The sequence below is a fragment of the Agelaius tricolor genome, unplaced genomic scaffold (assembly GCF_023055355.1).
Source record: "Agelaius tricolor isolate 1412-34295 unplaced genomic scaffold, bAgeTri1.0.p SCAF_2, whole genome shotgun sequence".
NCBI classification, from domain to species: domain Eukaryota; kingdom Metazoa; phylum Chordata; class Aves; order Passeriformes; family Icteridae; genus Agelaius; species Agelaius tricolor.
In genome coordinates, this window is record NW_027269262.1 from 93541587 (window position 1) to 93558058 (window position 16472).

The 16472-nt window shown below is 44.5% G+C and overlaps 1 protein-coding gene across 6 annotated transcripts in view; it reads right to left on the reverse strand.

Moving 5' to 3' along the window:
• Positions 1-16472, reverse strand: part of TSNARE1 (t-SNARE domain containing 1) — a 469756-nt gene that overhangs the window by 410078 nt on the left and 43206 nt on the right. For 5 of the 6 annotated variants that reach the window (XM_071421896.1, XM_071421900.1, XM_071421894.1 and 2 more), the window contains one exon: positions 14552-14602. The exons of the other annotated variant lie outside the window; for it this stretch is intronic. The gene's annotated coding sequence lies outside the window, so the exon portion shown is untranslated. The remainder of the gene's footprint in view (positions 1-14551; positions 14603-16472) is intronic. 6 annotated transcript variants of the gene reach the window in all.

Below are 16472 nucleotides of genomic sequence, written 5' to 3' on the forward strand. Positions count from 1 at the left end.
TTCCACCCTCAATCAAATACTCATGATCTACAGAGAAAAACCAGATAAGGGGAGAACAGAAAGAGAACAGGAAAAAAAAAACCCCAAACTGCCACAGCACCAGCCCCAAAAATAAAAATCTGTCCTAATAAAGACCTGAATAATGAAAGTTCTTTATAAAAATAAAAATAAGAAAAAAAGGCTTTACACTAGATAGAGAGATAGCAAGTAATGAAGGAAATTTCATCCCACACCAACTAAGAAACTCTGTTGTCCCAAGCCCTTGGAGGGCATCTCAGCTGGGAAGCAAAGCTCAAAGGTCTCAGCTTAGTCCTTCTTGACAGCACTTCACAGCAAAAGCCCTTGGGGAACCAGTTTCCTTCTCTATGAATTGGTAACATCAGTACTTGACAGCCCTCCAGGAGCTCCATGAGAAAAAAAAAAAAAAGCAAAAAAAAAAAAGCTGATTTTGGTTGCATCATTCAGCAATACACCAGAAGAAATCCCACAAGTCCATGTGGAGATCCACTCCCACATGAGAATTATGTTTTGCAGCACACTTAAATACCATCTGCAAGAGAGATAAGGAACTGGAAGACACTCACAGAGCTTCAGAACACGATCATCACTCATCTTCTCTCTCTAAAACTACCGAGTGCTGAGAAGAGCCACAACAAGAGGGTGCAAGCAAAGATGTGGGGCTGATTAATGCATTAATCAATAAACAATTTCCTTGGGTTGACAGAGGGAGAGTGAGCCCATGGGACAGAGGAGAGCTCTGTATCATGGAAGGGAAAGGGTGAGCAATCCAAGGTTAACACACATTTTTATGTTAACACACATTTAATATTAAGGTTAATACACATTTTGCCCACAAAATTGACACCTGCATATTGCTCCAAGCCCCATCCAACCTGGGAATGTTCAAGGCCAGGTTGGATGGGGCTTGAAGCAACCTGGTCCAGTGGAAGTTGATCCTGCCCATGGCAGGGGGTTGGAATTGGATGATTTTTAAAGTCCCTTTCAAAACCCAAACCATTCTGTGATTATGTACAGATGTACCTCAGACTTCACCCAAATGCCTTTACAACATTGGGTCATTTTTGGGTTTTTTTCCCCTTTTATCTTAATGGAATCTGCATTAGATCCTGTGCTGTTGGGCCAAAAGCTTTGGTGCAGAATTTATTTCACAGCTATTACAAGGTACATTACACTAATTAGGACACACATTATGGCCTGCTCTGTGCCCTGTGATAAATCACACAATGTTGTGGTCTGGGGTAAACATTGCCATACATCTCTGGACACTACTGCATGTTTGACCACTTCCATAAATACAACTGTTTCTGTGGTACAAGTAGGATTGGCTACAGGGACTAATTTATCACCATTTTCTTTCAGCACATAAACAGTGTAGTAAATTCTGTAGCTTCCAGGGGACAAAAAAAAAAAAAAAAAAAAAAAAGAAAAAAAGAGGCAGCAGTGGGATTTCCTTCAGTAAAGCAGCATCAGTTGTATTTTTCCTTCAGTTACACACCAATTGTTCTTCATTTTCCAAAAATATACTCACTGTGTCATGCCTAGTGTGCAGTCAGAGACAGGTTTCTGGCTTTTAAGCTTGTCACACCTGAGAAATTGAGGTGAAGAGAGGACAGCAGGCTCAGGCTTGTAGCTTTTAAAGACTTTGGTGGTATTATGAGCCTTCCTTCCAACTATCCCCACACAGGTTTGTTCATACACAAAAGCTCCATTTCAGAGGTAAAACTTATCATTCCATCAAATGTGCTGAATTTCACACACCATTCAACAAATAAAGGGAGGGGGAGAAATCCTGACAAAATATTTCTGCAGAAGAGCAGCAGAGGTTGGATGCTCAATGTCCCACACACACATCAAATGTGCCACCACGAGCCTGGCATGCTTTCCCTGGGGGGGAAACCTTTATTTCAACATGCTCAGGTTCCATCCAGAGCAACTGAGACAGTTTTATAGGCTGTGACCTCTCTGGGATAGAAGAACCAGAGCTGGAGCATCACCTGGGAGTCAGATCATCACCCAGCTAGAGCAGCACAAATGGGTCCTGGGACTGGGAAGAATTTAATTTCACAATTAGATATCCAAATTTAGCATAGTGTTCCAAGCACACGGTATCCATTGACTCTTTGTCCTCCAACCCATCCATCCAAAAAGCAGTAAAAAGAAAAATGCAAGGACAAAAAATAAACTTCCACCCTGGATGAAATTGCAGGTGAAGCCCCTGTTCCCCTCCCTATGGCAGAACTCACCGGAATGGTCCCTCAATTAAACAACCAAAAACATTCCCTGCATCCCCACCAGATACACCAAGAGAAAAACGATCCTGCAAGATGCTGGCTGGGGTTTTGTCCTTCCTGGAGACTCCACACCCACCTCTGGCACAGGAATCTCTGCTGCATTGAGACTTTCCTCCTCCAGCAAAGTCCTGCCCTACGGATCACACAGTGATTCCCAAACTGCTTTGAACAGATAAATGATGCCAGGATCATTTACCTAGCCAAATTTTCATGGACAATCCCACAGGCAGGACAGCTCTGGTGCTCTCCATACAGCATGGAGACAGCAGAATGTCACCATTTACAAACATGTCCTGGATGAAAAGGACAAAAAATTCAGAAAGCAACAGCAACTTTGCCTCCAGGTCTGCCTTTCCCAGAGTGAATTGGACTTGAGAGAACAGCAAAGGAGAGTCCAAGCTCCCAGGAAAGCCACCAAAAAAGAAACAGCCTTAATTTCATGCAAATGACAAAGGGAGAAGGAGATAAGGGGTTTTGAAAGGGGACCAGAAAATCTTGTGCCAATGTGGGACCCAATTCAGCAGGAGACAGCCTGGCAGGCAGATGTGACAGCACAGAGGAGATCAGACAGAAGGAGACAGAGGCTTAAAACTTCAAAGGATTGTGATTATGGCTTAGATCCTACACAGGTATGGCCTGGAAATAAAGGACGTCTCCATGTTTCAAAGTTTTGAGTGGAATCTCAGAGAGGTTTATGGCCTTTGGCACAGTTAAATATTGGGATGTTGGTTAGCCTAGACTGGAGATGTGGTGGGATATGCACCATTGAAACCCCTTTGATCCCAGTGGGAGCCCTGTTCCATGAACTAAGAAAGAGGAGGATCCCTGAATTTGTCCTGTGCAGGAGGAGACATCACCAAGCAGCTCCCACAGGCTGCAGGGATGGGACTTCACTGCACAACATGAGCAAACATGACCAGCATCATGTACAGATTTGTTCTTCAGACCTAAACAGATCCCTAAGAAGGCTTCTATGTGTGTTTTCACCTGAAGATGCTTCCTTGCATTGTGGCTGTGGCCAGATTAACATTTCCACTACACTGAATTTGACAGTCAAGAGAGATGAATGTCAGCAGCCCAAGCAAGCAGATCAGTCAATGCACAAAACCCAGATAGCTCAACATAAACAAAAGCCAAAAAGTGTTAAGCTCTGCTGCCACTCTATTTCCACTCCTTTGGTTCTCCATGGCATTTCAGAGCTCAGACATGCCTTGTATTGCCATTAAATGTGAATATTTCCAAAGGTGCTGCATCAACAACTGACAGTAGAGCTGCGTGGCACAACTATAGCAGCAAAGTTATACCCTTGGCTTGACCAAAGGACCAAAGTCCTTCAGAAAGCTCTCAAATAGGGCTCAAGCAGGATTAATCACCAAAGCTCATCCCATTAATAGCCAGAGAAACGCCCAACTGTGAACAACCACCTGATGTCCTGGAACAATTCTGCTGCAGGCATTCCCAAATGTAATGGGTTAGCAAACCCCCATATCCCAATTCAAGGGGAAGAGCAAATTCTACATTAAACCAATGGGATACAATGGAAATTAAGGATGGGCAGCCCCACCATCATGCCCAGGTAGAGGAGGTTGGACCACACAAGCCATAGCAGTAGAATCACAGAATCACAGAATATCCTGAGTTGGAAAGGAAAGGACTCACAAGGATCATCAAAATCCATCTCCTTGCCCTCCAAGAATCCACCATGTGCCTGCAGATGTATTGAAGAACTCTTGAACACACACACCAGTCCTGAAAAACCAGCACTGAAAGTTAAGGCAGCAGCTTCCATCTTCTCTTTCCCAGACACCCTAGAGACTCATATTACTTCCTCAATTACTTTGAGGGAAGAGCCAAGAAAAACAAGGCTGTGGTCCAGACATCCCTGCTGAGCCCACAGGGAAGACTGGACAGTGGTTAGAGGATTGCAAACTAGGAATTTGTTCAGAAAGAGAAAAATCCACAGCCTCAGACCTCCCACAGGAGTTGAGTTCTTTCCACCTTTGTACAAATTTATGTTGTGTCCAGCTGCAAGGCAGAAGTGGCCAAATTGTGATATGCAGGAGGAAATTGAGCCAACAAGACACCACTGTGCACTGTGCCTGTGTCTGAAGGAAAGAATTAGGGCTGGGCAGTCCTTCCTGGCTCCAGCAGGCACTCAGGAGATTCCTGGGTGCCCAACTGCATGTCCAGCTTGCAGCATCTCCCTCAGCATCTCCAACCACTTCACTCAGCCCATTCTTCCTCAGGTGGAGGAGATGAAAAACTCCTGACATGGAGCCAACATGTGGCAGAGGCTAAGCAAACTTCAATGCCACGAGCCAAAGGCAAAGGAGCTCATAAAATAACATTTTGCCACAGACAACCAGGCAGAACGAGATGATCTTTAAGGTCCCTCCCAGTTCCAAAGCATTCTGTGATTAAGAGCCCAATTATTTCCCATGAGCTGGGCTAAACCAAAAAGAAAGATATGAAGATTTGGAACTGGAGATGCAGCCCCAACAGCATAACCTGAAATAGCTCTGTCTTCATCATAACCCCACTACAGGATATCCAAGGTGCTGGCTGAGGACACGAGGGAAATTGAGACTTTGCCAACAACTTAAAAAATTCTCTAACAGCAATTCCAAACAGTGCCAAACTCTTGCCAACTAAAAAATAAGAGTGGGTACTCACTAAACATCGCAAATTTCTTTTCCTGACTCACATGCTCCTTGTTTTCCTTCCATGGAGGACAAACCCTCCCAATTTTCCATTTCAGCAGTGGGATTGAAAATCTCATACAACCAAGCACATGTACAAACAAAGTGGCCCTGTAGCTATACTTCTGCTCAGAAATGAGAGTAATTGCCTCCAGTAAAACTATTATGTTATCTGAAGATCTGCAGGACATATAGGTATTTTATGTCTTATAACAAAGGTGCAATTACTTTAACTAAAAAGGGGTAGAGTTTTTAAAACACAGAGTTATATTTTATACCAAAGCTCAGGATTTCTTCAGAACATCTGCAGGCAGAAACAGGACAAAAACAAAGCCACAGGAGAACTTAATAATAAAAGACAGAAAAGCCAAGGTTAGTTTTATCCAGGTCAGGACTTTTCAAAAGTTGGGATTTTGTTTGTTTTTCCCTCATTAGAGGGAAATGCTACTGCAGAAACCATGAAAAAATTATGGGTGGGTTCACAGCTCGTGTCTGTGCCAGTGCACTTCTCCTTGGATAACATCAGATCCTTGCAAACCCTGTCAGAGCATTGCCAAAGCTGATCTAACTGGCAGTGACACAGTCAGAAATCTCTTCCCCATCAAAATCAGTTAAGACACAATAGAAAGTCTATCAACTTCCAGTCCTGTAAATATTAAATTTCAAAAGCTATTGCAAAACACAGGCTTTTGGGTTTTTTAAGGAGAAAATTGTTTATCACTTCAATATCATGAGTCAACTTCTCTACCACCCAACTTTTTTCCTCCCCTTGTTGCCTAATAAATAATTAAAAAGCTAAATTTTTAGAGTACATTGCAAATATCCCATCAGCCTGTAGAATGTCCTTCCCCCACCCATATCCATCTCTCACCCATACTTAAGTATCTGCTAATTTAGACAGTAAAGTTTTCCTTTTAATTATGGCTACCCTATAGCAGCAGCAGAGATTATGCAATGTATTATAAATACAGAATTTTAATTCTTAAAAGGCAATTTGAGCTGTTTATCTGAATTGCCATTTGTGAGAGAAGAAACCAGTCCAGTCAAGGTCAACTGCCTCTACAGGGCAGGTCTGGAAAAACTTCACCTCAGCCAAGGAACAGCATTTAGAACCATGGAATGGTTTGGGTTGGAAGGGACCTTCAAGATCATCCAGTTCCACCCCCTGCTATGGGCAGGAACACCTTCCACCAGGCCAAGTTGCTCAGAGCTCCACCCAAACTGGCCTTGAACACTCTGAGAACCCTTTTCTTCTAAAAATCCCCCACTTCCCTGAAAAGAATTGTGGGGAAAACCCTTCAGCAGGGCTCATTGCAATAGGACAAGGGTAAATGGCTTTAACCTAAAAGAAGGTTGATTAAAATTAGATATTAGGACAAAACTATTTACAGTGTTGGTGGTAAACACTGGAAAAGGCTTCCCAGAGAGGTGGTGGATACCCCATCCCTGGAAACATTCCAGGTGAGATTGGAGGGGCTCTGAGCAATGGGATCTGCTTGAGGATGTCCCTGATCATTGGACTTGGTGACCTTTAACATCTCCTTCTAAGCTGAACTATTCCATGATTTGTGTCTTGTAAAGATTTCCAGCACTGAGCTTCTTTGTTTAACCTGCTTTCATTGTAGAGGCACAGCAGGGCAAGGAAAAGGAAGGGGGAAAGAAGAAAAACAGAAGGGCAGGAAGAAAGGAAAAGGGAAAAAAAGGCAGATCTGTAGACAATGAGGGAAAGGAAAAGAACGGGAAAAGGAAGGGAAAGGACAGGAAAATGGATGGGGAAAGGAAGAGGGAAAGGGAAAAAAAACAGGGTTTTTCTTGTCCCATTTAAGGGTCAGAGAAAAAATGGAAATACCATCTTTCCTTAACTGGCACTGGGAGGGTATGGAGCTATTTAAAAATACAGTGATATGCCAAATTTACTAATTCCTACAAAAATCAATGTCCCCAGCCACTGGTTTTTGTTTCCTAATAGAGGCCCTGCATATGCTTAAATTAACTGAGATCTGGTCGATACATGATGTAATTTTATGTATTTTTATTATAAAAATGCTTCCAGTGTGACAAAAGGCTGGTTCTAAGTGCAGGGGAGGATACAGACTGTTCAATGCCCCTGGCAACAGCTTAATGGGAAAGCACAGATATTTTAAATTGCTTTTTAATCACTTCTAGATATTTCACCCCCAAAATTGTAACCACTTACTGAACAACTGCACCTTATTGGGAATGAGCAATGCCAGCAGGCACAGACAATATTTTTCATTTGGCAAAGGTGCTCTGATCCTTTGGAATAATATTCACACAGAACAGCATTGAAGTTGAACTTTTTCAATTCTCTGCTTGCAGGTTTCCTTTATTTATTTCTGCATTTATTTTTATGTTGTGTTTAAAAACCAAAATTGATAGATTTCTTTACCTGCTTCCCAGCTGCTGCTCTTTCTAAACAGACAGAGAACACTTTTTTCTAACTTAAAATACAGTTCTAACTCAAAGGTGCCCAGGACAAGATCTTTCCTGGCTGGCCAGCTTGAGCCAGAGCAGATCATCTCAGGCAATTACATTGCTGAGGAGACTGGGATAGATGGCATAAACCAACTTGCAGAAACAACTTTAAAACCACAAACATTGATTCAAAACATCTCGAAATGCTGAAATACTCTCCGTAAGTGACAGGCACTATGCCATGGCCTCTCCCCTTCATTATCCTGACCCTCCCTGACTTTAGGATCTCTCCTGCCCTGCTATGGGTTGTAGCTATCTAGAAAATGAGAGTGGGAAGCAGAACTGAGTTGGGAAGTCACGAAGCATTTCAAAATTTCATCAACATTTCAAATTTTATAGAAAACCTGTCATTTTAGAAGAGAGTGATGTCCTTTCCCTTGGAATTCGTACAACGGATTTGGATAGTGCCACAGGGTTTCCTCCTCTTACTGTTTCATGCTGGGTGAGTATTTTTTTGGGCTCTGGAGATCATTCCTGTGCAATCACTGCTTGTTTGCCTTCCTCTGCTCTGTAGCTGCCAACACAATCCTCTTCCAAACCTACACACAGCTCAACATTGTGATCCATCTCCAAGGGATGCTGATCACAATGTTGAACTGTGTGTAGGTCTGGAAGAGCATTTTGTTGTTGGAACTGTAATGTCCCTTCCAACCCAAGGCATTTTATGGATTCTGTGATTCCCAGAGTGGCTGCTCTAACACGACCCCTTACATGGTATCTCCATCTTTACATACTGTGAAAGGACAGGGAAAAAGAGGAAAGATCCCAACTATGGCTCCATAAAATACCCTCAATTTTGCAGCCAGCAAGCTGGAGGGCTGCCATTTCATTCAGCTGAAACAGAAATACATTCAGCCTTTTGGATCTCTAAAGGCAGAAGTAACTCACATCAGCTTCTTCCTTTCTGCTCAGGAGAATAAAGGGACATCTGGATTTACCTCTTTTGCTGGTACCTTGCACAACAACAGCTCTAGGCTGTCATCCCAAACCAGCACAGGAACCTGCCTCTGTGAGGGGGAGATGTTTTTAAAGCACACCAAAAAAATCCAAATCTGGCAATAGGGAGCAAACAGAAAGCTGCAAGGCCCAGGGATGCAGATAATTCAAAATATACTGATGGGCCCTGAAAAATGGAGGCTGCAGCCAAAAGTCTGGCCTGACACAGGACAGATTCACTGGCAGCTCGCTGCAGAAAGGAAGGTGGTTTCACAGATGTCTCTGCCCTAAGATAACAAGGCACCTGGTCTTGATTTTGGGATCTGAGTTTCTGTAAAGTCCAGGTCAAAAGAGAAAAATTAATCCCCCTCCTTTAAAAACTTGATGTATAAATAAATCAAATTAAATCCTCAACTCTATCACATAATCCCAACTATAAGTTGGCAGCCATTTGATAGAGGGAGGGCAAGGACAGTTTCATCTTTCCCCCACCACACTTTAGAAGAAAAAGATAACATTTTTAGGCTGGAAAAGAGGTCACTTGAGCTGCTGCCGTAGTGTGAGACGTGGGAACAACATTAATTTCTATATCCATGTGTTTTCAGGTGCTGGTGCTTGATCCAAACACCTGCACAGCACAGGAAAGCTTCCATCAATCCCTTAATATGTAGCGGAAATTAATCTCAATTTTTGAATATTACAAACATCCAGAAGCTGCCTTTAGCTACTGCGATAACTGTAATTTCACTTCCCTGTATTCCCCTACATCAAAAAGAAAAAAAAAATCATAAAATTATAAAATCATAGAATGGTTTGGGTTGGAAGGGACCTTAAAGATCACCCAGTTCCACCCCCTGCCAAGGGCAGCAATACCTTCCACTACCCAGGTTGCTCCAAGTCCCATCCAAACTTGGACACTTCAAGGGATGGAGCAGCCACAGCTTCTCTGGGCAGCTTGTGCCAAGGTCTCACCACTCTCACAGGGAAGAATTTCTTTCTAATCTCTAATCTAAATTCCCCTTTTGTCAGTTTAAAGCCATTTCCTCTTGTCCTGTCCCTCCATCCCCTATCCAAAGTCCTCTCCAGCTCTCTTGGAGCTGCTTCAGGCACTGGAAGGGGCTCTGAGATCCCACTGGAGCCTTCCCTTCTCCAGGCAGAACAGCCCCAACTCTTCCATCCCATCTTCCTAGGAGAGGTGCTCCAGCCTTCTGATTAGAAATCCTTCCTTAACACCCAGGTTTTCCCCATCTGAGGAGCATTCCCAAATCACAAGAAACCCTCTTCCCACGTGGAGCACAGCAGACACCTCCCACAGCCCGACATCAGCGCTGGCATCCAACAATGGAAACACAATGGAAACTTCCCTTCCATTTGCATGCTCGGCTTTGCCGAAAACAAAGCACGCTGCTCAAGTGGGAGAACACCTTCCTACTTGTTCAGGGAAGGCCAGGGAATTTGTGCAGATCCCTGGTTACTTGGAGGCAGCACTTCTCAAGGAAGACAAGCGAGGGAGCTCAGAGCAGCAACTCTCAGTGCTAAGGAGATTAGGAGGGCGGCCCAGGGAATCAGCAATCCCAGCACATCACAGCCACACAGCCTTGCCCACAGCTGTCACTTTGAGGAGAGTTTGCTACAAAACCAGCACAGAGATTATCTTGTTCCCTTGCAGGAATGCAAGGATTGAGATGCAGGGGGAAAGAAACAAGACGGGAGCCGCAGGCTTTGTGGAGGCGAAGCCAGCTCTGCTCACTGAGCAGGGACCACCCCATGGAGGAATTCCGGCCAGAAACCACCCCAGCGCTGGAATGCTGGCCAAGAAAGTGGTTTGAGAAAACACAAAATGTGCCAGCAGCCTGATGACACTGCCCATTGCTCTGAGGGGGGGTGCACTGAATGCCAGGACATCCCCATGAAGGCAGGCGTGGGTAGTTACCAGATTAACCCACCACCCAGGGAGAAGGGATTTTGGGTCACCACAGTGCTCACATCACACGCTGGCAGCTGGGACAGCCACACGAGGGTGTTGCATAATGGCTCTTTTTCCTTTCCACACACACTCAGTGGCATCCCACAGAGCAGTGTCACAGCCAGGGATCTCCTGCGTGGTGAGCACACGGAGCAGCTTGCTGCAAGGGGAGCCAACTCCACCAGGAGTCCACAAAGAATCATGGAATTGTTTAGGTTGGAAAAGACCTTTAACGTCACCAAGTTCCACCATTAACCAAGCATTGACTGCAAAGGCCACTACTCTGCCATGTCACCACGTGCCTGTCACATACATATTTTATGAAAAACCCTTTTACCAGGATCTTTTCCCCTGAGAAGCTGAGAAGCTTCAGCTTCTCCATGTTTTGCTGCTTTGGAATGTGATCTGGAGAAATGTTTACCCAGCATGTAAATTGTTTTTACTTGATGACCAATGACAGCCACCTGTGTCGAGGCTGTGAGCAGTCACAAGATTTTATGATCATTCCATTCCTTCCCTTTCAAGCCTTCTGATGAAATCCTTTCTTCTATACTTTTAGTACAGGTTTAATATATCATTTTCTTTTAATATAATATATATAATAAAATAATACATCAGCCTTCTGAAACATGGAGTCAAGATTCTCATCTTTTCCCTCATCCTGGGACCTCTGTGAACACTACCACACATGCCACATCCACACACCTGTTAAATCTCTCCAGCACTTCCTTGGGCAGCTTGTTCCAAAGCTTGGCAACTCTTTTGGTGAAGAAATTATTCCTAATATCAAATCTAAACCTCCCCTTGTGTCACCGTCATATTTTCTGAAAAATCCCTTCGCCAGGATTTCTTCTCCTGGGAAGCTGAGAAGCCTCAGAGAAAAATGAAAACAATAATTTTCTGATTTGCTTCTCCTGTGTTTTGCTGCTTTGGAATGTGGTTGGAGATTGTTTACCAACTGGTCACTGTTTTATTGGTTTCATTTGAATTGTTTTGACTTAAGACCAATCAGAGCCTCAACAGGTCCAGCTGTGTGAGGCTCTGGAGAGAGTCATGAGTTTTTTATTAGTATCTTTTGGCCTTCTGTCTGTATCCTTTCTCCGTTCTTTAGTATAGTTTAGTATAGCATTCTTTAATATAATATAGATCATAAAATAATAAACTAGACTTCTAAGAACATGGAGTCAGATTCTCAATTCCTCCTCTGTCTGGGGTACTCAGAAAATACCACACCCTGCCACCACTTGAGGCCATTTCCTCTTGTCCCATCACCAGCTTTGAGCCCTTCTATGCACCCTTGGACAAAGCACCCAGGTCCTTCACATCCCTAAGGACAAAATCAGCATGTGATGGAACAGTTCATGAAAAGCAGCACTTGTGGGGTTCACCACTGACACCTGAAAAGATCAGAAAGATGGGGACAAGGAGAAAATGCAGTGAGATCTAGCAACGACCTGGGCACAATGAGGACATCAACACATGGATGTTACACCTCCATTTGTTTTAAAGGCTTATTTTATAGATAGTTGTGTGCACACAGATGTACATTTATGACTGATAAAAGCACAGCTTTTCCAATTACTGCCTATAACTGAAAGCACCAATGACCAGCCAGAGACAAAGACAGAAAACCCCTCAGTGACACACAAAAAGTCTGAGCAGTGAAGTTGATGCTGGACACAAATCCAGGCACAAGCTTAGCCCCAGTCAGCCTCTCTTACTTGCATCACCTGAATGGCTGAAGCATGGGTCAGCCCAGTTGAACAAAGTCCCCAGGGGGAACCTGCTGGTCTACTTAGCAAGGAGTGGCCTCTCCAGACCTCAGCAGCCTCTGGCAAACACTTGGTGATGTGGATGAAAGGGCTGGGGCCAGGGAGCACCTTGTGCTTGTGCCCTGTGCAGCCCTTCCAGCAAAAGTGCCTTCACCAGTGCTCACTCAGCACAGAGCACGAAAAAGCTAAAAACAACTCCACTGCCTGGACTTGCAGGGTATCAGGAGGTGAAGAAGAACTAATCTGAGCAGGGAGAGATTTGGACTCTCTGCTGCAATGATGTCCCTCTATAGCTTTGCTCCCAAAGCACCACCTGTGGCTAACAAACAGCGAGATCTTCAAGAGCATTCCACATCCAACTTAAGAGTGTGTGACTCTTCCCAAAGGGTTTCCATCCACTTTTCTCATCATGCAGCAGATAGACAGGGAGAGCAACAGACCCCTGGTACACATGGGGTGAGGAGAGGGCAATCAAGAAGTGTGCAAGAGCACAAATTCAACACAGGGACAGTGACAGGACTGACAGGTCAACAAATTGACGGGGGCTAAAACGTTGTCAATAGAGCCAAGGACCACCATGACAGCTGGGGAGAGAGATCCTGAGCCCAGCTTGGCTGACACCATCAGTGCAGCTCCCCAAACACCACAGGACTTTCAAATTCATCACACCTGGTGTTCTTTACAATTCACTCCACCACCATCAATGCCCTGCACTGGGTGACTCCAGGTCCAGCAAGAGCAAGACAGGCACAGAGATGCCACAACAGCTATTTCCCCCCTCATTGCTGAAACAATCTGCTCCATCACCTGGCTGATTACAGCTTTACAGCTCTAACCCATTGGTCCTGGTTGCTCCCAGAGGCCACACTCCCCTGTACCTGCTCCTTTCTGCCACACAGAAGAAACTGCACGTGAAAGTAAGAGATGGGAAGGGAAAACCATAAAGCTGATAAAAGATATCCTCAGTAAAATTTGTTTTAAGGCATGACTAGCTGGTGATGAAAGCCAAATCCTCTGGTTTTCAGTCCAGACCCTTGTGGGCAGACAATTTGTGCTCTCTCTCTCCAGCCAGATGTGGTGCTTGGGGACTATTCAGGACAGCAAAAACACCACTAAAGCTCTCTGCTCAGTCCTGCTGAGAGCAGATCCAGGGGAATGACCACTGGGATTTAGGGAAACATCACCTGTATCAAAGGGGACACACATCACACTGATTCAGCACCAGTGCTGCCACAGGGGACAGGAAAATCACACAAAGCACTGCTCCCTCCCCAAACATGAGCCTTGTGGGGGATGAATCAGTGTCTGTCTCCAGGGTCACTGAGGAGGAGTCCTATAAATCTCCCTATGCCTCCAAGGGGAGGTAAACCAGGTGGAAGGGACAGAATGATCCCAGAAAAAGCCAGTGGAACTTGGCTGTGGCTGTGCTGCCCACAAATGGATCTGCCACAGCTGGATCTGCTGCTGGAGCAAGAAGCAATTTCCCTGGGAGGGGACACATGAACATCCCACCAGTGTGACAAGGACCAGCACTCCCCTGCTTGCCTTTCACACTGCCCAGGAGACCAACAAGGCTTTACAATCCTGGCAGGAGTTCCCAAGATGAGGAACATGAAGTTAAACCTGAAGATCTATGGAACAATACAGTTCTCAGTGATTTCAGGGAATTTGGGGATGGACTGTTTAGTAAGGCTTGTAGTTTCAGGGAAATGGTTTCAAACTGAAAGAGGGTAGGGGTTCAGGGGAGATAAAAGATTTTGGTAAGACACACAAATGTTGCCCACAGAGGTGGCAGGTGCCCCATCCCTGGAAAGATTCAAGACCAGGTGGGATGAGGCTCTGAGCAAGCAGATGAAGTTGGAGATGTCCCATCATTGGACAGCTCACTGCTCATTGATGGGGATTATATTTGATGACCTTCAAAAGTTGCCTCCAATCCAGACTATTCCATGATTCAAATTCTGCCTGGCATCCTTAAGCACCCAAGTTTCAAAGCACTGCATTCTCCATGTTTATTTTATTCCTGTGCATGGTTTGCTCTAGAGATCAAAGACATGGAACCAGCAAAGGATCAGCACAATGAGAACACAGGGAGAACATGAAAATATGGCCAAAGCTCTGAGACAACTCCTAGATAAGGTTGCTTGGATAAGGAGTGAAGATAAAGCACTCCCTGCCCAGCCTCACCAGCAAAAAGTTCCATAAACCAGCTCTCCCTTTTGGCAACTCAGTCCAAAACAGAGTGAAACTCCTATAAAATGAAAGTCACGGGGAAAAAAAAAAGTTTCTCAAGGGAAAAATTTTATTTGCATCTGCCTGAGCCCCATAATGCCATGTTCAGGTGACCCTCTCCTGAAGGGATGCTCTTACCAGCTGCTTCCCAAGTCCTGCTCTCCTGGGCACACAAGACTTTCTTCTAATCTGGAAGAAAAAGTAAGACAACTGATAAGTACTGGGAAAAAAAAAAAAAAAAACCAAAAAAACAAAAAAACTATTTCACTGTCATGGTTAAGGACATGGCAACCATCAGCACACCAAGAGCTCTGATATCCAGGCACATTCTAAACTGAGCTGTAGGAATAGGTACAAAACCAGCTGTTGGTTCCTCAAAATATCACTGCTGAGCACGGGGAAGAGCACCTCCTTTTCAAAAGAGAGTTGATATGAATCTTTAAATTCCTAGAAGGTTTCAATATTTCCAGATTAGCAAAAGTACTAAAGTAGGGTGGTGTAATTGTTTGCAGGACACCTGCAAAATTAATAAATAACAAATTAAAACCTTCAATGGAAAAGGAGAATCACTTGTTTTAAGTGTCCAGTCTTCTTTAAGATCCCAAACCTGCTGTGGGAGGAGCACTCTGGCCATAATCCAGTTAAGCATTTCAGTGTGTCAGATTTGAGAGAAGAGGGAGAGCCCTGCTGAATCAAGGTCTTGGCATTTCTCACCAGCTGCTTGTTTCTCTCTCCTGCTGGCCTTCAAACACGTACACACACTCCTACCTTCCAAGAATTTCCAATTTTAGCTTTTATTCTAGAAACAACACCCCCTGGTTACAAAAGCAGCCGATTTTGCTGCCAGGAAAAAGCACTGGTAGAACCCCAAGGGGCAGGTCCTGCATTAGACAAGCACCAGGCAGCTCTCAAGAGCACAAAAGGCCTTTTAATTAATACTCCTACTTGCTTTGCTCAATTAACACCACTGAGGAAGCCCTTCACACACTGCCTGCAGCTCTGGTCACTGTGGGCTGAACACTTTAATAATTCTTTTGCATTTATAAATACTTCCTATACAAATGGCTTATACTTCCTACATGCATGCTCTCTACAGAAAGCTCACTTAAGAAAAAATTCTAAAAAAAAAAAAAAAAAGCAATTTCCCCAGAGAGAAAAATTCAGAGATAAAATTGCAGCAATGATTTGTATCTGCCCAGAGGAGCAGAGCAGCAATCCCAGCCCTTGGTGACCTCTGTGCAAACACACCAAGCCAATTACACTCTGTGACAGAGGATTTTCCCCTCCCAGAGCAGCAGCTTCTTGTTGCTCGGAGTGAGAAACATCAAAAGGTGGTGCAAGTAGTGAGTGTGTGCTACTGAGCAGGCTGGGGACAACCAGCCTCGAGGTTTAATCAAGATTTGGATCCAATTGTGTGAGGGGTTTTGTAAACACTGATCTTATGGAGTTGTTACATCTGGAGGATGTAATTCCCACTGACCTGCCCGTTTAACCTATGGAAATCACCACGGGGCAACTCAGCTCAATCCTCCCACTCCTTCCCTTCTTGTTTGCTGTGGTCCCCATCAGCAGATGAGTGCTAATCCACCTCATCCTTCAGTGTCCCGCACTTGGGACATGCCCAGCAGCACTTCTATGTCCTTTGGCAAGATAAAAGGAAAAAACACAAACTTTTTACAGCCACCAGTCATAGCCAGCAGCTGACAGAAGAAATGCTCTCAGCTTCCCAGAGTTACAGAACAGTTTAGGTTAGAAAAGACCTTTCAGATCCATTAGTTCAACTACTAAGTACTGCCAAGGCCACGCTAACCTATGTCCCCAAGTGTCACGTCCACACATCTTTAAATACTTCCAGGAATGGTGACTCAACCACGTCCCTGGGTAGCCTCTTCCAATGCTTGAAAAATCTCTCAGTGGGGAAATTTTTCCTTAGATCAAATCTAAACCCCCTTGGTGCAAAATGAGACTGTTTCCTCTTGTCCTGTCGCTTGCTGCTTGGGAGGAGTGGGCAGGACATGGTGATGTGCAGCCTGCCTGACCCCTGGCTTGGCCCAGGACA